Genomic DNA, 25,750 nt, shown 5'->3' with positions numbered 1-25,750 from the left:
GGAAGTTTTGGCATTGCCCACAGCCGAGTGACAACACAGCAAGCGGGAAGAGCACAGGAAGGTCATGGAGTGGTCAGTTTTCTAAAGAGGGACATGCCAGAAGCACAAACCCAGGCAGGACATATTGACTGCACCCTTAAAAGGTCTCTGCTGCAAGAATTCTTAGTGGGGGGTAAGAAATTTATTACCTTGTCTTACTGGAAGAGGTGGGAAGCAAGGACGTTTGTGGGAGTAAAATGCACTGCCTTGATCTGACCATTCCCTAATGTCACTCATGGGTCCTGTCTAATCCTTCTCTCTGGCACTGTTGCTGTCCATCTGTGTTTATCTCTACTTTGAGTGTCCCATCGGCTTTTAAATTTGTGGATTTGCTCCAGATTCAGTGATGAATTTGTACTTTATGATATTTATATCTCCACCCTTCCCTGACTGTTGCATAAGATTTCATGCTGGAATTTCTAACCCCAGGTTTTTAAAGAGGTCTCGTTGATTTAGGGAGAAAAATGAGCATTTTCTTTCCCCCAAAATGTAAAGAAGAATAAAGCTAAGAAGGGGGCAGTTAACTTTTAACTGTGTCCTAGGGAGGTTGAACTTCATCAGATTGTGAGATCTGTGAAGTATGGTGGGATGAAAAAGTGTCCCCTAGAAAATAAGTTGTTGCAATTGGCAAAAGAAGTGGGGAACAAAACCCAAAGGAATGGGATCCTGAATGGGGGAAAGTGGAGCTTTGGCCCATACCTGGTAAATAGAAATGCAGCAGTTGGTCTGCTGATTGTATAGCAATAGCTATAGGTATTATATATGTATTATATTATATATATAGCTATAAGGTAGCAGAAGAGAAGAGAAAACTAATAGAGACTGTGTTTTCCAGATGAGGTATGTCACATGAGCAAGGACAGTCTCTCCTCTGGCCCCAGCTGCCCTGGCAGGGGACAAGCAGTCCCAAGCAATTTGTGCTACTGCCAGCTGCAACTGCCTCGTGGCCCTTGGCAGCTTCCCCAGAGGCACAGGTTTAGTGGGGCTGCCCAAAAGGACTGGAGCTGCACATCCTTCCCCACACCACCCACCCCGGGGCTGCCTTCCCTGCTTTCCTCCCTGGGTGGTCGGGAGAATGAGATTTTCCTCCTGCAGGACCCAAGGAACTGTGGTGGGATATGGAACAGAAGAGTTTGCCTCAGCCCTCTTACCGAGCATATGATCTGTACAGACTGTAAATGCCACACTAAGAGGTCGAGATATGCTGGGAGCAGGATGAGGCAGGGCTTGGATGTCTCTGCCAGGAGGCAGTATGGCCCAGGAGCAGCAGATTTGCAGGATGAGACCCTTGGTGCCAAGGACCTAATGGGTCTCACTGGGAATGAGCTATTTTGGCCTTGTGATGGCTGGTGGTTGAAGTGCTGTAAGTAAATCCTCTAGAAGACAATGCACAGTTCAAAAGTAGATTAAATATAACTGATTATGATCTTTACACACCGGCAAAAATGCAATTACTGTCTTAAATATTTAGTGTAATGATTTTACTAGACCAGAAATACACACCTACTGAAGCTGTCTATAATATATCCTCAGAGCTCTCCAAAACTTTATTTTTGGGTTTGCTTTTATATTAATCATTTTTTGCACTGAAGATAGATTTAAGAAATCAAACTATGACTAAGAGTTACAAACTTCCAGATGAATATTTTTATTCTTAGCCTGTCACAGGCCTCTATTTTTAGTCAGCTGAAACAGTGGCAGGGTTATTAGCATCAGTGATTTTTGGTGTTTGTGATGCATTTTCAGAGTTCTACCCAAGAAGAAGTATTCCCGAATATTATACTTAATCTATTCAAAACTTTTAGTGAGGATAATTGTTTATTTTTATCTGCTATTACATTTTAGGTTATCAAAGCCAAGAAGACCACCAGCAACTTTGTTTTTTTCAATTATAGTAGAATATGACAGAAATCAATCTGATAAACAGAATCAATTAGTTGAGTTTTTTAACAGCATTGAGCAATTTGCACAACAGTTGGCATTCCTAAAGGAACTGAGCATAATTAATAATGAAATTAATCAAGTTTAGAGATAGCTACCAGTAATTTTGAGGATCAGACCATGTATCTCTCTGCTTTAGTTTCCCTGAATTTAACTGCACTTACACTGAACTTTGAGGTCTGGCGCACTTTACATCCTAGGAGCATTATGGGAATTAATCAGGGACTCAAAATACCCGAGTGTATTTTTCTGGGAACTGTGGGTGACCAGGAGCAAAACAAGCAGCTGCACATGGTATCAGCTTTTCTGCACAAGAGTGCCCAGTGACTACTCTCACCTTTGTGCAGTACAAGGTGCTTTACAGATGGTAAGCACTCTGCAAGAAACAAACTTGTGTTGTCCCTGCAGTGAGAATTAAAGACATTGAATCAGTACATCCAAAATTAACAAGAATTTAGGTCTCCAGTTTGATCTTGCTTTCAATACGGCAAGGTGTTAGAGGAGGCAGATGTCAGTAGCAAAGTCTTTTCTGATAAAATGGACTGTTTTTCTTCTGACTGCTATGTATTCCAATGTCACTAAAATTCCTTCTCACTTGCTTTTGGCTATAATGGTTTAATAGTTTTGGGGTTTTTTTTCCTTGTAGGTACTTTCTAGTGCTGGAATCTCTGCAATTCATTCATTTCAGCTGTGAAGATACAACTTGATTGTCCTGTACACTCATCTGTGGCCTGTTGCAGGTGCACAGCATTTCTCCAGTAACTTGTAAGTGAGGGCATATTTATTACAAAGCACGATTAAGTTATTCAGGGAACTACAGTAAAAATGTTAGTGGCTAGGTCAAAACCGCTTGAAAAGATACATGAATACGAACGAATAGGTGCTTTTTCTGCAACCACAACTTCAAGAACAATTTTGACATAACTGGTACCATGTGGCAGCATTTACTACAGGCAGAAGCTACTAGAAGCACCTTACTATTTCAGGGAACAACATCCTTGAAGATAAACCCAGCAGTCCTTTCTGAAGGGTCCCCATCCCACTTTACTGAGTTGGTGGGTTAATTCTGGTCAAGCAGACTTTGCACTGACTCCCCACACTGTTGCTTTCATTTAAATGTGCAGCCAGCTCTTTGCATCAACTGCATTTCTGCAGAGTGCTGTGCTGGGAGTGGCAGAAGTAAAAACCCAGCAAACTTGAGAAGGAGCCAGGCTGTTGAAGAGTGGGGGTTAATGTTAAAATAATTTTCTGTGCTTGCCATTCCTCCGTGTGTAAGGGAAATATGAAGTACTATCAGTAAAATGGGAAGAATCAGCAACAACACATAGGTGCATGCCAGCAACATGGGTGATTTTCTTCTATACATCAGATGCTTAAAATACCACAAGAGACAATGCAGAAAACAATGTACAGGGCTCACTGCTAATCTGGACTGTGGCTTCTTCACAGTTCACTGGCACTGAAAGGAGCAGTACAAATGCTGAGGAAAATGTTGTCCACTAGAGTCACAGCTTCTGTTTTATAGCCCAGGGTTTCTGTGTTGCAAAAACAGACACAAAAATACTACCAGCAGTTCAAATAATTTAGAAGTCATTAAAGCATCCGTACCAAATATAATAAAGGCTGGTCTGCTTGGAATTTAGTTAAGTGAAATAGAGTTTTAATTCCAAAAGCACAAATTTTTAACAGTTGTTTCATAACTCTTTCATCAGGCAGGTCCACCCCAAAAAGCAGGGCACAGAGCCCTGGGCAACCTCTTGACAGGCTGATACATCTCCATGGCACAACGTGGGGACACACAAAGGTACTGGCTCATGTCTCAGCTGCAATATAGGTGATTTTATGTGGGGTTGCACCCTTTTTCGAGGCAAGGCCAGTTATTAATTATATAGCATTCAGCTCTGGAAATAGGTAGCTCAGGGTTCTTTGCCTCAGTGCTTCCCTGCTGAGTGTAGACATGCCTTAAATCACAGCGCAGTGCTGAAGAGGCGCTGACTCCTGTGTTGTTTTTTAAAGTTACCTTTGAAGTCATAACGGGGGAGGGGTGTGTGTGTATCCTTCAGTTTATTTATTTTCCATCAAAATATATTGCTTGAGGTCCTTCAGCTCATCACACGTCCTTGTCCAACACAAGTCATCAAGGCTTCCTGTCCAGGAAGCAGACAGAGCTCTTCTGATTTAGAGGCATCCTGGTGTGTCAGGTTGGCACGTAGGTAGGTTAGCCATTGCAATAGCAACGGCAAGAAGGAGCAAGGCCACCCAAGCAGGAGTGGAGGAACAAGTCGTTTTGCTCCCAGTTCCCTCTTTTCAAGGTTAGAGAAGGAGCCAGCTCATTTCATTACAAGCCGCCCTCATATAACACATGACACAGTTTCAACTTTTGCTCTGGACCCCTGTGCTCTTTCCTTCCCTGTATTTGTTTCCCCATTTTTATTTTTATTTCTTCTGATTTCCCCTTGCCAGCTGCACGCCCACCCCAAGAAAGAGGTCTGGCGGCTGGCTGAGAGCAGCAGTGCTCATCCCCAGCGCTGTGATAAGCTGTGCTGTGGGCTGGGGAGGGTCCTGTCTCGGTCCCTAAAAGCTGGGCCGCCGACTCACTTGCTGACATCTGTTCCTGTTCCAAAGTAATGACTGTGGGAGTGGGCTTTGATTGTCAAATCTCCTGTTACCTCTTGCAGTTTTGCACAGTATTCCCACACATATAAACTGCGGTGTCTGATTATTTTAAGCGCACTCACACACGTACTTCCTACATTGTCTTTTCTACTCTGAATTTTTCATCCAAGGGAATAATCCACCTAAAATTGCACTCAGCTCTTTACCAGTGGAGCTGAAATAAACACTCATTGTATAATTTACTTAAAGAAGCTGTATTTTCCTTTTACTGGTAAAAGGGTAAAATTATCTTGATTCTAATGGCACAGTTACTGCTGACACAACACTGGCTTTGCTCGACTGATTTTAATGATTAATTCCCATGCCAATTGTTTTGGGATTCTTCTCAGTCAACAGATTTTTGACACTGAATTTCTGGTTGTTTTGGGATACTTTACTACTGAGGGTTCTTTGCTAGCTGCTTTTGAAATTCCTGTTTCTATTGTCAGAGCTGTTTGGATGGGAGTTTTCTCCTTCTGAGCCAGGCTTCTCCCTTAGCTCAGCGATGCCAGGAACTCCTAATCCCGTGTCTCTGACATCATGGTCCATCACCATGGCAACATCTGAGAGTCATGCAGTCAACGGCCTGGTTTTTCTGCAGAAACTATGTAGGAGAAAGGATGAAATCAGAGGGAATACTAACATTTATATGATGTGCACACATACAAATGTATGCAAAAAAAACCCCCAAAACAGCCAGGGAACAATGCAAAAGCTGGAAACCCAGAAGTTACTTGGGTTTTGTGTTTAAAATGTGGGCTTGAAGCAGAGGAAAATTTTTCTTCTGTGTTTCTGAAATTTCTAGCTCTTGGTCTTGTGCTAGACCTGGGTAACATGGCTTCATCCAGTCAGCATAGTGCCAGTGCCTTCTCTTCATGGATATTAAGCTGGTTTTCATTTGAGGTTGTTGTTGTTCATGACATTTCCATGCATTTCCCAAATTTGGATAGTTGAAGGAGGTAACAGAACAGGAATCAGATTTATTTACTCGTTCCTTTTCTTTCCCTTCTAGATGTTCTGCAGCTTTAATTTTCTAGCAAACAAAAGAAATCCCTAGCCCCTGGAATGATTAATTCAAATTATATTGCACTTTACCTTTCCTTCAGCAACACTTAGGTTCCCACTGAATTGAAAATATGCAATAATGTACCCTGATCTTTTAGGTAATTTCTTCCTTCCTTCCTGTACTTGGTTGTCGACCTCCGAAGATCTCTACCTGTCTTCTAAGAAAAAATGCTTGTGCTGAAACCTGCACTGTTAGAATGGATTTTCCTTTCTTAAACTGTACTGACTTAAATGTCTGTGCACAGATGAAACACACTGCAATTTAGTCACATCTCATCTATAGTTAATTTATAGAAAAGTCTTCAGTCATATGTCATTTGGACATATATTATGATGGAGGAGCTGGTGATATATTACAATTTCCTGTCATGATACAAGTGAATGTACAAGCTTTGAAGAAATTTTACGTTATTGTCACACTTGTGGAGAAATCTTTGCCTGTGGGAAGCTATGGAAAAGGGCAAGAATACACACTCTGTACTCTTAATTCTCTTATAATGGCCAATGGGTTCTTATTTGGAACTGGTATTTGAGCTGAAACTCCTGAAAATGAGGGGTTGGAGTACACAGCCTGATGTAAGCCTGTTGCATAAAATATGCCTGGACCTGGCAAAACACATTTCTCCTTTAATGAGAAGCTAACCTGCAAAATCTGCTTCCATTTGGTAGGGTAGCCTACTCTGCTGTATGGATTAAATGCACAACTTCCCTGATGACAGCATTTTGTTTAAGCTGGTGAATGACTTTTTGCCCTGCCAATTTATGACACTATTTCCCTCTGGGCATCCCTTTTGGCTTATCTGTTAGTGCCAAGATATGTGCATTGAATCACCTGGTAGTACTTGAACTGCACATCTCACCCCAATAATTGGCCGATGGTCAAGCTGACTCAGCTGCTGCTGTATGTTATACCCCTAAGCTTGTTACATTTACTTAATTAATTCATTCCTGCTTTCAGATGTTGGAAGCTGATAAGAGAAGGTTGCCATTAGCTCAGTTCCTATTTCTTAACTTAAATATTTGATTAAATGTAATAATAAAATTACATTAGTCCTTTGAACTCATATCTACCCATGATTCAAAGGATTAGAAGAAGTTAATCCAATCTTTTAAGGAGGCTTTTGAAGTTTTGAGAGTATCTTTCTTCCCAGGGGCACACTTTGTTGTGTTAGTCTCCTTTTTTTGTCATTTTCTGAATGTCATTTATAGCTCTGCAAGACTTGAGGGAACTGCTGCAGTAACCTCATCTGCCTGCTGCCTGCCATGGGCCCTCAAGTGGAGCTTGTCCATGGGTTCCCACACTGGAGGGGCTTGTCCTGCCTTTCTTCTTAATGAGCCTCCAACAAAGCCCCTGCAAAATAGATGTGCTATAAAAAAAAAAAAATAGCATATGCTTCTTCCTCACGTCATCCTTCACTTCAGTGTACTGATAACCACCAGTAAGCTCTGTATCTCCACCCAGTTCACAGATGCCATGTAGGCTGTATTTTGTTGGCTAAGCACAAAAGGTTGAATATCCCTAAATTCCTCAGATGCCTGATGAATTACCACAGACAATTAACAAAGAGACCTTTCCCTCCTCCCGCCAAAAGTCACTTCAAAACCTGCACCTGGTTGTAATCTTTTCTACTTGAACTAATTGCTATTTGCAGTGGCATATGGAACAAGGGTCCTTTGCCTAATAGTGGTATTTTGAACTATGAAGACATTTCACCACATTTCTTGTTCATTTTGGAGACTGTCTGTACTTTACAATGATTTTGCATTGCAGGAACTGTGGTTCTCAAAAAAAAAAACCCAAAAAAAAAACCAAAAAGAAAGTGACTCTGAGAAAGCAAGGGAATTTTTATATTTAAAGCTTCTTGAGAGAAGGATCAGAGAACATCAGATTTTGTTCATTTTCTTGAATAATTCATATGTACTTACACAAAAATCTGAAGGAGTTTCTAGTCTGTGTGGGCACTGTGTAAAAGTGGAAACTTTATTTATTTTTAAGTAGACTTGTCAAATTGAATTTCCTTTTGAATACACAAGGTATGAGATGTGGTTAATATTTTATCAATAAGCTTTTAGAAGATATTTAATAGCTGTTAAGGCCACAAGGCATCAATGCGATCGGCTGCTCAGAAGACTGGTACAGCATAAGCTGTGAATCCAGAAAATTGTGCAAAAGAGGAAATTATTCTTTTCAAAAGCATTAGTGCAGTGGCTTCTGGGGCTTATCTTTTAGGAAAGCATTCAATCTTAACATGAAGATGCCAGGTAACAATGAATTAATCATTACAGTACCCTACAAAGTGCAATTTGTGGCTGTTTTAAAACAGAAACTGTCATACTCTGCTTACCCTTAGATCCAATTACTTTTTTAGAGGAACGCATTTATCTCCTTTTTCATCAACAGCCTGATGATGTCGGGACTTAGCCAGGCAGATCCAACTCCCTTCAGAGGGTGTTGGCCATGTATCTCTTATCTCCTTGACAGAGGCTCTGACCTGCCTTTGAGCTGGAGCCACTACAAGGTCTTTTGTGGATACACGCTAGTGTGGAACATTGAAGTTCCACTTCATGTAGAGTAATTCAGATTTTAATGGAGTAGGAGTAATCTCTTCTCCTCTTTCATGTGGTTTTGGTGTTTCTTCAGGCATGGGCTTGAGTGTGGGTGTGGAACCCCACCTCTTCCCATCCATTTGAGCTATAAAACCATGGGGATATGGAGCCGTTCACTCCTCCTGTGCCCAAACACTGTTGAAATAGTTAAATAAAATAAGACAAGTCCAAAAGGAGGGGTTGGACACCTGGGTTCACCCAGGGAGGTGGGTAACATGCACACAAATGTCCCCAGGCAGATGCTGGAACTGTACCTGTTTCCCAGATGAACCGAGATTAATTATGTGCCAGACTCTTGGCTAAAAAGCAAGCAGGTCTTTTGCCTGTCTTTTGAAAGAGATAAAACCAGCTTTAGTTTGTGAAATTGAAGAATTATGACTCTGGCTGCAGTGGAAGAGTCAAGATTATGAATTGTTAGCAAAGATGGGCACTTCCCTACGATTCACTTAGGAGCTGGGCAAGTGCAAGCGGTGGGGCTTGCTTGTCAGGTCTTCATTCCTCACAGATAAGTGGGGCTAGCATCATATTACTGCAGTTTCTATAAATCCCACTGTGTGAGTATAACTATGTGGGCATCCCTTGGAGTCAGTGATGATGGTTTCTTCAGTGCAAAGCTATTTGCTTCTTCTGTGCATATGTGTCTATCTACTCATCCCGAGAAAATACCAATTTGTGAGAAGCAACCACACTAAACGTTGATCGAATTGATTGCCAGTGACCAAAAGGTGAGAGCTTGTTTTGTTTCAGCCACACTGCTGAGACATCTGGGATTACAGCAAGAGCAGGTACACTCCCCGCTGCCCCCTCCCCATGAATCCTTCTCACACAGGTGCTGGTGGCAACATCAGCAGGGCAGTACAGATGTTGGTACGCCCAAGGGTGTCCCAGGGGTTCTCAGGAGGTTTGCATGGCTCAGGATAAAGCTCACACTGAGGTATATTGGGTGGAGTTGGCTAAGTAAGGTAGGTTTAAACTAGCATGAGCATGCACCCTGGTTGCAAAAGGGATGTGCTTTTGTTGCTTAACTCTTCTTTGTGCCCTGGATAGGGAACCCATATATTCCCCTGGCTGTGCACTGTTAGCTGCGCTAGTGGCACCATACCCTGCTGAGTAACACACTCTGCCACTGGCTCATCCAAGAGTGGTAGTAGGATGAAGGAATAAACCCTGCCATAACTCTTTTCTCTGGGTTATGTGACCTAAAAAGCCTCCTTCGTCTTGAATTTCTCTGAACAAACATGCATACAGCCAAACTCGACTCTTCATCCTGAGTGCATGCTCCTCCCATATGGAGCAGCTGACACTCATCTCATGGCATCCCACCAAATTGTCTTCTCTTTACTGACCTCTACCTCTCTTATCTTGCTCAAGTAATTTTAGACTGGCCAAGTCTCTAAGGCCTTTTTATACTGAGATAAGAAAGGAGGAAAGGGTAGAAAGTTTACTCCTCCAGCTTTTCCCTGGGTTCCTTCATAGGAAGGATGTCTTCCCATCTCCACATTCGACCAATTTGAGTTTAAAAGGCTGAAGTATCACTTGCTGAGCGGCTAGTGTCAAGGCTGATATTACATATAGTAGAGATTATCTTGATGCTTCCTATCAACTAATATGCCTTTTTGATATAAAACAGATTACTCTGATTTCATTTCCCACCTTCATTACAAAGGCTGTCCAACTAGGACAACAGTACTTCTGCATGGCATCCTAAATCCTTGCTGTAGTAATTACATGCAGCGTTGAATGGATTGAATTTGCTCTTCCTATGATTCACCTTTAACAGCAACCTTTGGCAGCATTTTCTTTTTTAGTAGATAGAACATCTGAAGCATCACCTAGCATATTTGACCTACCGAAAAAGAATACTTGCCATCATTAAGTTACGATCAAAAGGAGAGGGCTGTTCGTATAAAGATTATAGATATATCTTTGTGGATTAGTGCTTAATATAAAAAAGCTCACAGAATTCCTCTTTTGTTCCATCCCCAGTCATGCAAGGCACTAAGCAAAACCGTATCTTGCGGAAATTGCTCTGCACATGCAAAGAGGAAAGACAATTTAGACAGCCTTGGCACACAGCTCAGTTCAGTGTCATTGACTGAAAGGAGATGGAATAGATTTAGTGGGGCTAAAGAAGAAGCAGCAGAAGGGCTCTGGCAAGGTCATAGTCCACAAAGGGATGGGGAATTAACATGTTTTAGGGGCATTTTTTTTCCCTAACAGACTTTTTAAATCCCGTTTGACTGCTCCTCCTTGGGTGCTGGTTTTGTTCGATGCCCGATGGATCAAAAGAAAAAGTTATTACCGACTCCACTGGGCCTTTAATGAGGTGTGTAACTGTTGGATATCTTTGATGGCTTCCTTCCCTGCCTAAAAACTACAGTTATTAAGCAGCTTCTTTTGCTTTCTTTAGGGTCTGTTGTTTGTAAATATAAATATGGTGGTTGAAATAGGTTTGTATAAAATGCGCCCAGAGGCCCAAAAGCTGACAAAAAAAAGGGAATCACTGTGAATCTTGCTACAAACCTGTTTTCTGTGTGATTTATGCATCATGTGGCAGCTGCGGAAATCTAAGACCATGTTAGAAACTCTGGTTTGATAAAGTATTTGTGTGAATAATGGTTCTTAATGGTGTTTGTAGAAGATTGTCATGGTTTAAAAACACTGCGGCAGCCCAAGAAGTGGCTTCTAAGTGCAAGCATGAGAGTCCCCCAGTTATGACACCAGTGCATGGGGAACAAGGGCAAAATAGCATTCAAAATAGCCATTTGAACAGCAGCAGGTTAGAAAAACAATCAGATTAGAGATAAGGAGGAAAGAAACATAAGACAAAGAGAGAAAGTGGGGGAATTCAGAGGAGACATCCAGCAAAGTAAACTATTTTAGCAGGATGTCACTCTTTGGTCTGGGGGTTATCTGACGTGACTACAACAGTTACGCACTATGCTTGCAGGCATATAACTTTCTGCAGACTATGAACATAATTGTTTTCATGTTTCTTTCTTAATCTTTTCCACTGAAAAAGTATTGTTTTCTTTTTTAAAAAAAACTATATGGGTGAGAATAACAGTTTTATGTTGGAAGTTTAGTCTTATGTCACCCAGTAGCTAGATGCATCCTGTCCACGGATCTTGGCTGTGTCAGACTGAAATAAGGAACAAAACAAAAGTGCACAGCAGATACTTTGCAGATAGACGCCCAAAGCTCCTTGGTCTCTACAGAATCCACAGATGTGCTGGTCTTGTCTTTCCTTCCAGCTCAGCAGCATTTCAAAATCACATGTTTATGTCTGGTCAGATCCCTTTGAGATACCAGTATGGAATTCCTTTCAAATATCTCATTTAACATGAAGCTCCATACAAAAAAAAAGATACTGCTTCTTGAAGGAATCAGGGTTTCCCCAGGGGTTTATGTGACTTCTGTTATTACCTTTCCTTCTACACCTCTTTCTCAACATCGTATTTCTTGTAATGTTTTAAGAGGCCTGAAATGCTAGTTTCCACTTTGACATATTTGGAAATAAAATTGATGCTATAAATCTTTGCTCATGAATAATGAGATCATGAGACCTACAGGGGCATTCATATGAAAACGTTAGGTAAGATCAAGGAGGTCTGGGGGAGCTGATTTTGGAACATTTTTCTTCCTCTTTTTTTACAAGGCTAAAACCAACCAAGTTAAAATTTGACACAAACTCTGAGGACTTAGTGTAAGGCATCAATTGGTAGTAAAAAAAATATCTTTGCTGTCACTGGCAAAGATCTGATCTATATAAATCAAGTGAAATCAACAGACAATTGAAACCAAACGTGTTGCACATAGTTTCCACTGCATTTTTATGACTGAATTAGCATCATAGCTGAGTTCTGAAGTGAAAAAGCTTGGAAAACTGTTAATATCTTCCCTCACAAATTCTTTTTAAAAGATGTTGTGTCAGGCTTACAATCTTCTATAGCACCTATATGAAAGAATTGTCAATGGGGTTATGAAAGAATTACCTGGCAAAATATTACTGCAAAATAATACCATTACACCCTCTAAGAAAAAGAAAGTTCCATTAGAAAGTTCGTGTTCTCTACGGCACGTGCTTAACAGGATCCTTTTTATCTTCACTGTCCTCATGGTGCTTACAAAGTACAAAGTACCAGACCTTACCTCAGACATACTGAAAGACCTGCAGCCCATTTTAGTGTTACCTGAACACAAAAACCTGGGTTTTTCAACATGTTTTTCAGCATGTTGTTTTGCCTATGCCAGGTAAGCACTGCAAATCTGCTGCTATATGGCTGGTGAGAGATGGAATGGTCTTTGCCACCAAGATAGGGCTGTGTTCTCAGAAGGAAGTATCATTCTATTAAGTACTTGGCTTTTCAGCGTCTTTTTAACAGATTTTATGGGAATCGAACATCACACCCCTTTTGGTAGAAAGATAAATTGGCCAACAGCTCTTGGCTACTGTAATAGCTACAGTTCATGTGGGAGTGAGCGTACATGAGTAAGGAAGACATCGACAAATACCATTTGTAAAAGTTATTACATGGGAAAAAGTTTTTTCTTCTTAGTCCTAGACTGGTCTGTGTTGCTTCCTTCCCCTCCTTCCTCTCAACGCGGAGTTTTATGGTACTTCAAACACAGATGACACATGTGTGTGGTGTCCATTTGGTTTCAGCAATCACATAACTTTTTATGCAAATTAACAATGCTTTGAGTCAGATTGTAAAATTATAGAGTTGGCTTTTTTTTTCTCCAAAACAGTTATTCCTGAAAAAGCTGTTGCTAACCAATAATCAGGTATTTCTCTTTTTCAAATGATAAAAGCTGAGAACTGCTGTAAAAAGGCAACAGCTTTTATCTGAAAATGCCTCTACTCTGAAAAGCCTTGATACTTTATTTCAAATGTAAGCTTGTCACCATAAAGATAAGATGAATTCAAGTATTTAAGGCTTGGCAGAACATATTATGTACCATGTTTAAGATAAAGCTTTGCTTGCTTAAAACAGCAGTGGAAGGTGAAACTGTAAACCAGCATCTAACAAAGAAAGACTGGCAAAAGCAAAGAAAGGATTCACATTCTTTAAATAAAAGTTATCTTTTTGTAACTAAGAAAGGTGTAAGTACTGAAGCTGTGTTTGTCCTCAGACCTCTTTAACAGATATAGTTGCTGTGTGTTTTAGAGATCGAGTCACGTAAGTATTCGATTTTCTGAGCATTTCATTCTTCCTTTTTCTCCACCTTCAAAAATAAATGTTAGTTGTTTTATTTTAATTTATCCCATAACATTTTAAAATCTATCTAGCTTTTTTTTCAGGACCAAAAGAAATCTTACCAGTTGTTTTTGGAGATATATAAGGTTTCCTTTGATATATGTTTTTGGGTGTAACAGTCTCTCTCTTCCTAGAAGTTACTTTACTGCATCCAGATTTGGGCTAAGTATCCCCAAACACAGATAAACCGCACGTTCTCTCAACAGGCGTCTGAACAATCTGCTCTCTCCTATTACCCATGAAAGCACAGCTAGAGTTTTCAGATGTGCCTTGGGAGCTGAGACACTGTGACTCATGTTATTGAAGCCTATTCGTGGCTAAGACATTTTTGAAAATGAGCTTTATTTTGAAAATGATGTTTCCAAGACATTTCAGTGCTCTGGAAAATGTTATACCATATTGTCATGAGGCACACTGCCGCTCAAGGTTAAGAAGAAATTTTAATGTAAAGTTCTCAAGAAGGATCTGGGAGAGACGGAGACAGCAGCATCTGTCCACGACATCTGGCACCCCCAAAAAGCCACTGTGTTCAGCGTCTCCCCATCCTCCTCATGGCAGTGGAGATTGCTGCAGGGTGGGGGCTGTGAGACAAGGTGAGCTGCCCTGGCAGGCACTGGCTGTGGCCAGGCCAGTTGCTGCTGTGGGACACAGTCACCTTGGAGTTGCCTACACAAAGACAACTGCTAGGGCATCCTAGGGGCAGTCCCTGCTGTCTCAGGCTCTGACACAGTATTTGGCCAGATAAGTGGGTATTGCCCATCATCTCCAGTACCAACTGGTACATCACCAGGAAAAGGATGACCAGGGGAAATGTGCGTCCACTGCTGAATGAGGTGGGTGCCCTGGTCATGAAGGATACAGAGAAGGCAAAGTTACTGAACACCTTCTGCCAAGCTGGCCCTCAGGAATCCCAGACCCTGGAGGCAAGAGAGGAAGTCTGGAGAAAGGAAGACTTTCCCTTGGTTGAGGAGGATCATGTTAGAGATCTCTTAAGCAAACTTGACACCCACAGATCCATGGACCCCGATGGCATGCACCCCGGGGTACTGAGGGAGCTGGCAGATGTTATTGCTAATCCACTTTCCATTATCTTTGAAAGGTCATGGAGAACAGAAGAGGTGCCTAAGGACTGGAGAAAAGTAAATGTTACTCCAGTCTTCAAAAAGGGCAAGAAGGAGGACCCAGGAAACTACACACCAGTCAGCCTCATCTCCATCCCTGGAAAGGTGATGGAACAGCTCATCCTGGATGTCACTTCTAAGCATGTGGAGGAAAAGAAGGCTATCAGAAGTGGTCAACATGGATTCACCAAGGGGAAATCATGCCTGACCAACCTGATAGCTTTCTATGATGAAATGACTGGCTGGGTAGATGAGGGGAGAGCAGTGGATGCTGTCTGCCTTGATGTCAGCAAGGCTTTTGACACCATCTCCCACAACATCCTCACAGGCAAGCTCAGGAAGCGTGGGTTAGAGGAGTGGACAGTGAGGTGGGCTGAGAACTGGCGCAATGGCAGAGCTCAGAGGGCTGTGATCAGCGGCACAGAGTCCAGCTGGAGGCCTGTAGCCAGCGGTGTTCCCCAGGGGTCAGTGCTGGGTCCAGTCCTGTTCGACTGACTTGTCAGTGACCTGGATGAAGGGACAGAGCGCACCCTCAGCAAGTTTGCTGGTGATACAGAGCTGGGAGGAGCAGGTGATACACCAGAGGCTGCGCTGCCGTTCAGGGAGACCTGGACAGGCTGGAGCGTTGGGTGGAGAGGAACCTAATGAAGTTCACCAAAGGCAAGTGTAGGGTCCTGACCCCAGGGAGGAACAATCCCACGTACCAGCACAGGCTGGGGCTGACCAGCTGGGAGGCAGCTCTGCGGAGAAGGACCTGGGAGTCCTGGTGGACAACAGGCTGCCCACGAGCCAGCCGTGTGCCCGTGTGGCCAAGGTGGCCAGTGGGACCTTGGGGTGCATCAGAGGAGCGTGGCCAGCAGGTGAGGGAGGTGATCCTGCCCCTCTGCTCTGCCCTGGTGGGGCCGCACCTGGAGTGCCGTGCCCAGTGCTGGGCTCCCCAGTTCAAGAGAGACAGGGAACTGCTGGGGAGGGTCCAGCAGAGGGCTGCCAAGGTAATTAGGGAACTGGAGCATCTCCCTTATGAGGAAAGGCTGAGAGAGCTGGGCCTGTTTAGGCTGGAGAAGACTGAGAGGGGATCTTACCAATATCTACAAATATCTTAAGGGCAAGTGTCAAGAGCTGGGGCCAGGGTCTTCTCAGCAGCGCCCAGTGACAGGACAAGGGGCAACAGGCACGAACTGCAGCACAGGAAGTTCCATCTGAATGTGAGGAAAACTTTACTCTGAGGGCAACAGAGCACTGGGACAGGGTGCCCAGAGGGGTTGTGGAGTCGTTTTCTCTGGAGACATTCAAAACACACCTGGAAATGATTCTGTGCAACTGCTTGGCCAGGGGTATGGAGGGGGGCTGCACAGTGACTGGGCATGTGACCGGGCAAGTGTGCTGTAAGCTCGGGGGCTTCTGGGCTCATAGAGCTTGCTTGCTCAGTGCTACTATTACAAGTTAATGGTATTAAAATTAATAAAAACAGAATTAAGATTTCTATTTTTAGTAGTTATGCATGTAGTGCCATAGATACTATAATACACCACAGAAAATATGGTGAAGTCCCCACATCAAAACTAAGGGCTGCCTTTTAATCACAGTAAAGCCATTTTAACAACCTTTGGCAAGCTCAGCAGCAATGCAAATATTTCAAGTGGTGCAATATGTGTTTAGGAGACAGGAGAAAGGGCTTAAAATTCATTTAAATTGAAAAACAGCAGTCATGCATTTCTCTAAACGATTGTTTTCAGTACCATAAGCCACATTCTTTCAAATTTCCTCTGCTTGGCCACATCATTGGAATGAAGTGTCATAGCTGGTTAAGTCACTTTGACATCATCCTGATGATGTGTCAAGCACAGGAAATTTGAAAGGACAGGGCTCAGTAAGGTCTTACCCTAACTTGCCTTCTTTTGATAGTTCTCCCTCCTGCCCCACACCCTCCTTGCTCCTTTTTTCAACTTCAGTGTTTCTGAGCTTGATTAACTCTTGAAATCCCTGTGATGAGGTTAATACTGCCAAAGTTGTGGAGATAGCACTCTGAAGATCTTCTGCCTTCCTTTCAAAGCCAGCATTTTCAAAGTGTCTAAATATTTATGAGGATGGGTCATAAGTGGAATTGGTTATATTGAAATTCTCAGAGGCAAACCGTGCAAGTGAACCTCAGATGCATCTGGCTACAACTTCAGAGTGTAGGACTGCAAGAGATCCTGCAGGCTGTGAGCCCTCAGCCTGGCTACATCAGGCAACTGGTGGAAGTAAAGTCCATTGCATAAAGTGGTTAATAATGAGCTAGTGAGGTTTCTTCCTTCAGATACTGCTAGTGGGAAACTCTTTGAAAAAATTACAGCTCTGAGTAGGAGGCAGCGTACACAGCTCTTGTGCCAAAGCTGTCCTTCAGCTTAAATAGCTTTTTCTCTGATCCCCTTTCTCCACCCCAATGTACTTAGAGAAAACAATCCTACCTCTTCTCAAACTTCACCTTGCTGACCTAAATAAGCCCTGTTGTATTTTCTCAGGAAGTAGTCTACCCACTCTTCTGAGAAGTCCCCCTGCATTATTTTCAGTTTCAATGCTTCTTTCTTGATAATAGATGAACAGGAAAGAAAATGGTATTCCTTCTGTGGACTTCCCACAGAGTCTTAGGAAGCGTTACTATTTTCCTCTTGCTGTTGGAAGTACCTCCCCTATATACTCACCACAGTAGCTTCTGGGTTTGTCCATGGATACATCCTGTTGATGACCCAGACCCCATCCTGTGGTCCACTCCTATGCAGATATTTCTTTCCAGTAGAAATTCATGGTTTGGAGGCAGATAGCCTACATTCAACCTGTATCCATGTGCTTCTTACTAGTTATCTGTCTTTGAAGTTTCAAACTAGCCAGTAGTTGGCAGATGGAGGCAGACCTGTGTCTTTGCTTCCTCTGTGCAAGGGTGTTGCTTTCAGTTCTGTTACACATGATCTCACTTCTAGCACACCAGCCCCCAAGGTTACCTGTGTCTTTCTTTCTGGTTCTTTTCATGCTTTCCAGTTTTATGTCATCATATGTATCTCTCATTTGCTACTATTTTCCATGCCAAGGTCACTAATGAAACCATTAAGTGAATAGGTCATAAGGTCAATCCATCACATAATAGATTTCCTCCTACCTGATAATTTCCCTTTCAGTAGAGTCTGTTATGACCTGCCCTTTAGGCAGTTCCCTGTTGACCTTATAGTTATTATACTAATTCTCATCTTCTGCACATAAAATGACATTTTTCCTTACGGCTTCATATCAAATGTTTACCTGAAATCTAGATAAAAAGCTGTGCTTCCTTCATCTAGGAGAGCATTTTTATCACCAAAGAAATATACTTGCTTATTCTCACATGATTCAGTTTTGGTAAAGCCATACTGCATTTTATATAATTTTTTTATTTCTCTCTACATATACTTTCTTTCAAAATTCATTCTATGCTCTGTATACTCTCAAAGTCAGGTTAGTCTCTAGTTGTCAGTGGGCTACTTCTATCTTTTCACAAGCTGCAGCATTACTTTACCTATGTTCAACCGTGATGCATCATGCCAATTTAATGTAATTGGTACAAAAATTATTACCTGATCCTCAGTTTCTCATGCCAGTTCTTTCACAGTTCCAGAAGAGAGATTGCCTGGTCCAGAGATTTCTGCCTCAGCTTCAGCTGTGTACATTTCCAGTTTGAGGATCTCTCTTTCATTACCCACCTTACCCTATTTTGTTGTTTTTATTAAAAACAAGGAAGAATTTTGAAACTCTACCTGAATTATCATTGATTTCTATACCATCTTCACTCCAGTTGGGCTTTACTTTTTCTTTAGTCTTATAGATATGGTTAAACAGCTTTTTGCTTATTGTCTCAGTTTCGTAATTCAGCTTGAATTTCATTGATTCTCACTTTACCTGTATGTTTCCTGACATCTAATGTAGTTCATTTTGCTGATCATTCAATTTTCCCTCCTGAAAAGGCTTTTTCTAAAATCTTAGTATATTCATTAAGGTGGTTATTTACCTCTTTCTGTCCAGAGTGCTCCCCCACAAGTTTACAAAGATTTTTCCTTTGCTTATGATACGGATTCCAGATAAGCTTCATCTGTCTGACTCTGAGTAATTCTATGTTTCCTCTGCACTCATGTCCTTGGTTTCTTTTGGATAGCTCACTAATTAGATACCTTTATTTTTCAGTCTTTATCTATTTGAAATCTAAAACCTTAATTATAAAACTGCCTTTGTTTATCCTTAAATTGTATTTAAACTGAATCAACCCATGATCCACTTGAAACAAGTTTTTATTTCTTATCACTTATAAAAACAAACTCTAATTAAGATGCCCTCTTGTTTAATGAACTTTATCGTAGTTGATAAAGAAAATTGTCTGCTATCATACTCAGGAAAAGCTGGACCTTATCCTTATTATAAATATTTATTTTTTTCATCCTATATTTTTGCATAGCACAATATACTCTACTTATGTACTCTGAATAGTTTTACCGATGCTACATGATTGCTTACTGCTTTATGGTCTCATAGGGCATGGTCTCTTACTCCACCTCATTTTTCTCTAAAAATATATCTTTTCACCACAACCCCTTCAATATCCTTGTTCTCTCATCCTTGACAAAGCATCTTACACTTTTGGTGAAGCATGATTTAAGATCCTCAGCTTCATATTCTAATTTTCCTCATTTTTTAGGGACAGCCTGGACATCTCAGTTGTCCCTTAAAGATTGATGGTTTAGTAACCAAACCAGAAACCATCCTTCCTTTAACAGCACCATCCCTTGGGTGGCTGTTTTCAGTACTAACTTTCCATTTTTCCTCCCTTCTGTTGTTTCTTTTGGAGGCTGGGGAAGGTTAATGCATATATTACTATTTTATAACCATGGTCTGGGTGCTCAGAAATGAAGGAGCTGTAGTGCATGCAGCATTTTGTCCCTCTTCTTGGTGCTCCTCAGCTCAACTCCATGGCCAGCTCAGGGTTTCAAACTAAGTGACTCTCTCTGGGCTTGGTGTTCATCCTGCATGGATACGCGCCTTCTGCATTTTGCTCCAGTGGCAGCCACTGAGCATGTATAATACCGTCTTTCTGTTTTCACATACTTGTCTCAGCTGGCTTTTCTTCAATGGTTGACTGCCTCTACCATCAGCTCAGCAGAGTACCCAAAATAGCTCTGGACTGAGGACCTTTCCAGAGAGGACCAAGTGGAAGACATCACCTACATCGCCTTTAATGCAAAGGATGGACAATAGGCCAAAAGCTCCCTTTATTTTTATATTATTTGGCACTAATGCCACTAGTTGTTTGTAATTTCCACCAGTGTGAGAGGTAAGTCAGGGCCAATATTTTCAGACTTGAAAGATATTAATTTTTCCTATAATATATCTAGCTGCAGATTCTGGCTATAAGTTAGAGATACCACTGGTGTAGCTTCCCTCTTTCTCTAAGTATTACTATTTACATGATTAAATTATTTTGCTAAGCGGGCTACATCCAGCCCCTATATTCAAAGTGCCCTCTGCCTGAACTCTTCAAACCTGGCACAGAAATTTCTGTTAAAGTTTACAATACAAATGGTTTATGGAAATAAAGTGGCAGTAGGAATGTTTTGACTAACTGTGCCAGTTCAAACCCACATAAGTCATACAATGGGTTGTTATGGTTTGAAAAGAGCTGTTTGCATTATATTTTTTTAAAGCATTAATTAAATTACATATAAAGCTACTAACATCTTAGGTCAGGGAGAGTGCCAAAATGGACATTATAAAAATGTTCGCTTTGGTATTAATTCCGTGTTTATGGGGCGTCTCATATCTCTAAAACCTCCCTAGACCACTATTAATCATAACCTATCAAATACATTCATCACATATTTTTCCTGTCATATGCCAAAGAATGTCTTATTAATTAAAGGGGTGAAAAATTGGAAAGGTTCCTTTTCTCTCCTATTGTTTTGAAGACGAGGAAATGATAAAGTTCAAACAGTAAATCTGTTCCTTTCCAGAAAATGTTCTTATTGGGAAAGCAGACTTCAGTCATATTAAAAGCAGAACTGTTTTGCAAAGTTTGGCCCAAATCTGGCTTGGGCTGCTTGCTCATCTAGTTCCTCTGAACTCAATTCTCTGCAAAAGCAGGATTTGGCCTTTTAGCACTTGTGCTGCAAAATCCATGACTGTTATTAAAGGCATTTTAATTAAACCCAGCATTAAAACTACATATTTCTTTCAAACCATCTATAACCAATAATTAGCAGCAAGGGGTTTTTCAGACCTCAGAAGAAATTGTTTGGGTGATATGCTATATGTGGTTTATAGATTTAAAATCCCTGGGGTTCTGTTTTCTGGGAAAGAGAAGACAAATCTCCGTTTTAAAGTTAAATGAGTTGAGTTTTCTGTTCATTCCCTACTGGACAGTTGTCCACATCTCAAAAACTGAATGTAGCCTTAATTCATGACAGCTGTTTTCTTTACAATAGAATTGAATTTTATATAGCTCCATTCATATTTGAGATGTCCCAAAGCATCTAACAATAAGGAGTTGGTGCCAGTTTTCGTGGACCACTGCAGCACGTCAGAATTGTGCTTGATGAAGGTCTCTGGGATTTAGGTCTTTGGCTGGTGGCAATGGTCTGGGTGTGGGAACCACCAGTGTAGACGTTCTGCACCCAGCCGCCAGTCTCCCAGCCACAGGAGGCAATACTGACAAGGACTCGGGGTTAAGTTCATGCCAATTCAGAAATTATAGCAAAATGCCCTTTCCTTTAATATCTTTGAGCAACAGCACCCTCAGCCAGTTCTGTAAGCATCATTCTGCTAAATTTCTGTATTTTGTATGCTTTATGTCTAAAAAGTGAGCTGCCAACATTCTGCCTTGGATCTGCTGCAAAGACTGACTTGCATTAGTTTGATTGCATTAGCTCTTTATCACATAGCAGGCTGAGCAGAGCAGGGCAGATAGGATCCTTCCACCCTCAATAACGATGATGCTCTCACATCACAGAGAAATCCTGGGTTAGTCATTGCCTGCTTATCAGAGTCAGTGCATGCATATCTGCTGAGCATATCTGGGTCTCTAAGATTAAACAGCCATCTTAATCTTTGTCAATAGATAACAACTTGAAACTTGCTATTCTACACCTCACGTACTTTATTTTAACCACCACCTTTAAATGGCAATAGCAAAAATACGTATGTAAGTCTTAAAAGTTTGAAGGCATAATAACTCAGACCAACAGGTATGACAAAGAAAATGTCTCTTAGGTGCATGTTTACTTCTAACTGGGAGTTCAGTGTAATACAGTAGCTCTGTATTACACAAAGGCGTATTCCACCACAGAAATACCTGAGAACACACGTAACAATCTGCTTTTGAGCTCACCATCAGGCCCTTGCTATTGCAGGCAGCCACTTTGTAAATCAGCTGTACAAGTAAGGGAGAAGAGTTTACAGTGAGTACCTTTAGAAAAAATAGACCAACCTTTCCGTCACCGACATCCATGCGACTTACTAACCGGAAGATTTCCCAGAAACAAATTTGGCTGTCTTCAGCTGGATAACTTATTCAAATCAGAATGATAACACTGAATTACTCTAGAAAGACTTTTCCCCATGAAAATGGCACTAGTTAGTAGTTTTGCCTTTGAAACAAAGAGTTTCTCTAGACGGAGTTGGGTAGGGCAAAGTCTTTCAGGATAAATACATAAAGTACAGGCCACAAATTACATCAGGGGTTTGAAACTAACGAACAAGTTACACCAAGTTGTGCTCTGGAGTAGCATAAACCCAGTGGATTTAAATTCCTCCTCTGCTGTGATTCTGTGAAATCAGTGAAGTTACACTAGGGCTTTTTAATACCAGTTTTATTGCGTAGGAGTAGGCTCATCTTCTTTAGAGGCTACAGATGGATTCCAGCTATCATGAAACAAATAGTTTTCAAGGATGGATATCCAAAGGGAATTTTCTAAACAAGAGCTGAAAAGAAGCTTGCATCACCATTATATTTTTAAAATAAATCAATATGACAAAGATCATGATTAAGGATAGGTGGGGACCTCATGGTGCCAAACCAGCTTTGGAGACTGAAGTCACAGGTGAGCAAGAAATCATGAGAAGGATGGAAATAAAAAAGGAAGGTACAATGAACACACATCAAGCAGTTTCATGGCTGGAAGCATCATGATCTTTTTCCTGACCTCCAAAATAACACACTACAAGAATGTAGCAGGGGAAAGCAGAAGCGAGAATGAGCCGGGATAAAAAGAAGAATAAAGTATCAAGCGGCTCTGAGTAAATACGATAAGAAGAAAGCAAGGTCTCAGCAAAGTCACGTTACAGAGCCTTCCAAATACACGTATTGCCCAAGGCTGATGCTATTTTCCAAAAACCTTTTTCCCATTTCCTGTGTTAAGCTGATGGATGCAGAATGCACCATTAATCTTAAAAGAAGCCACTTTTACTTCCAGGAACAGAGTTGTCTAAGCTCGGCTCAAAGGCAGTGAATTCTTTTTACTTGTCCTGTTGTAAGTAGGTTTTAGTGGGTGATGACATTCATCTGTTGCAGCAAAGGATAAGTAAGATTGTTCGTCCTATTTTTCTCACAGGAAGAAATCCAGATGTGCATTCTTAGTATTATCTTTATCCTTATTCTGAAAAATTCCCATTCACCTCAAAAACTTGCTTAGCCAACATAGAGTAAGGATCCTGGATGCATCTTAGTACATAGCGGTTAAATGCTGCAAACAAGCAAATGAATGGGAAGGTAAATGTAAATGAGCTATAATTCTTACAGCAGGGCTCTGTTCTGCTTCTCAGTTTCCTGCTCACTTTAATCACCAACTTGTTCTTTAGGAAAAATGCTCATATTTTTGGTCTCATTGGGTGGGTTTGTCCCACTAACCAAAATCTAGTCATCCCAGTCTAAGCTCATCCTTTTAAATCTCTCTATAGAAAGCAATACCCACCTCTGAAGGGTTAGCCACCCCATTCAAGTACAGCCAGTGCTGAGATACAATGCCCTCTGGGGGTGTTTATTTTTCTCTACTGCTTATAAGGGAAATCTTGATAATTCTTATATGTACCTAGCTGGACAAGATGAAACCCAAACTTTGTAAGCAGATATATCAATACAATCAAGTGAAAAATACATTTATTTTTGTTTACAGATGTGCTATACATATGTCTCTGTCCTTTCCTGCCCTTTTCTCATCTTCACACCTCTTTGGTGCTTAAGCTGTAGATATCAACAGCTTCTGTGGGAGAAAGGAAAAAATGCTGATTGCCTCCTAAAAAATAAAGTGCAACCACAACATTCTTCAACAATCAAAGCCAAGCACCTAGTTTATTAAGTATCCATAGAAAAATGACAGTTCACTACAGCTTCTCTGGTGTACATGGAAATAGGTGACCATCTTTTCATGTTGTTTGGGGCCTGATCTGTGTACATAAAGTTTTCTAGTCTCCTTGGAGTTGCTCACAGCTTTTAAGGCATTCAGGGACCTTGTGGTAATGACCTCCTCAGGCTGCTGAATGTGGAAATACCCAGTTCTACAGCTTCATAGGCTTTTAAGCTAATATCATAATCTTATTAATTAAGATTGATCTTAATTCCCTAGAGGAAATGGCAAAGGGCAAAGCTGCAGAAGTCTCACTGTTTGCAGTTGTCTCTGCCTGTGCACCCTGGCCCTTCCATTCCTTGGCATCCAGGCCCCTACGTAAGTAAGCCTGCTCTTAATTTTAAGTCCCACTGAAACCAGCTGGCAGGGATGTCCCCGGTCACCTGCTGCTGAGCACTCTCAGAGGCACCACAGAGGACAACATGGGCTTCTAGTCTGACTCAGCACCGATGCTCTTTACTCTCTGCTGTGTATGAATTCTGTGGATTCAGGGATTAAGGGTGCATATCATGACTTAGAACCAGTGAGAGACATGTCCTCCTTTTGTAGTGTATAATTAGAGTAACTCTTCTAGCATAAAGCTAGGGTTCTGGATTAAGGCCAAACGGGAGAGAGCATCATGTGTTATAACTTAATTATCTTACTATCAGCTGTGCTTTGCTGAGCGTCTGGCCTTTGGTCTTTTACATTGAAGCTCCAAATTAATTAGAAATACCATCAGGATTGTGATGTAGCCTAATTGCATTTACCTCCTAAACATTATTTAATCAATTTTGAAATCCTAATCTACACATCATAAAGTTTATTGGTCTTGTTAATTGGCTAAATCTGTCATTGGAAAGATGGAGGGAATTGGGTAATTTAACTAGACAATAGAATTTACAAATCCAATGTCCACATAATCCTGTTGTTGATGTCACAAACTTCTACTCTATTCTTTTTCTTTTGAAAACATTTTTACAATTAAGATTGATTATATGAGGCTGGTTATTCTAAGGCTGATTACTTTCAGTGCTGCAGAGCTTTGCCTTTCTCTCTCCTCTTCCACTGAAGTGTGGCAGAGGCAGCATTAAATACAGTTGTGGATTCAGAAATGTTTATGGTAGGCAGAGCCTTCAGATTAGCATGACACATGGAATTTGTGAGCTGTTAGATTCTATTTCAAAGCCTGAGGTTAGGATTTCAAGGTTTGTTTTTATAAAATGCAAATAGACTTCAGTTGCTTTGTTATTAAGATGGATTTGAAATGCTAGTCAGGGAGCAGATATGGAAACCATGCTCGTTACACAAGTCTTGCTTCCTGGAATGGATTTTTTTTTTCTTTTCTTCAGGATTTCTCCCAGATGCTAAGTAAACTGCTACCGTGAGACAGGCCAACCAAAAAGCTGTTCCCCTCACTAATAAGGGAAAAAGAGGTAAGGAATGAATGAAGCGAACATTCATTGAAGGAAGAAAAATCCATGCTGGCCACAGAATGACAATGGCTGCTGTATGCAGAGCTCCTGTGCGTTAGGGCTTAAGGCAAGCGAGCTGCCTTGTCTGGCAGCACATATCTTTATTGCTACTGGTGATCACACCATGGCTTCTAGAGCTACATGCAGGAGTCACTGCTGGTGTAGGTAAAGATAAAGGATCACCATTCGTGGTACAGACAAGTGAGGGAGTT

The 25,750-nt window shown here is 41.3% G+C and overlaps 1 long non-coding RNA gene across 1 annotated transcript; it reads left to right on the top strand.

Moving 5' to 3' along the window:
• Positions 1–25,517, top strand: LOC114012150 (uncharacterized). Its single transcript, XR_003554450.2, has 4 exons — positions 1–172; positions 2,627–2,745; positions 3,693–3,784; positions 25,416–25,517. It is a non-coding gene; the product is annotated as an uncharacterized LOC114012150 (long non-coding RNA).
• The last annotated feature ends 233 nt before the right edge of the window (positions 25,518–25,750 follow it).

The sequence above is a fragment of the Falco peregrinus genome, chromosome 6, assembly GCF_023634155.1.
Source record: "Falco peregrinus isolate bFalPer1 chromosome 6, bFalPer1.pri, whole genome shotgun sequence".
In the NCBI taxonomy this organism is placed as follows: Eukaryota; Metazoa; Chordata; class Aves; order Falconiformes; family Falconidae; genus Falco; species Falco peregrinus.
The sequence above is the reverse complement of the archived record's forward strand: the minus strand, read 5'-3'. Positions and strand labels throughout refer to the sequence as shown.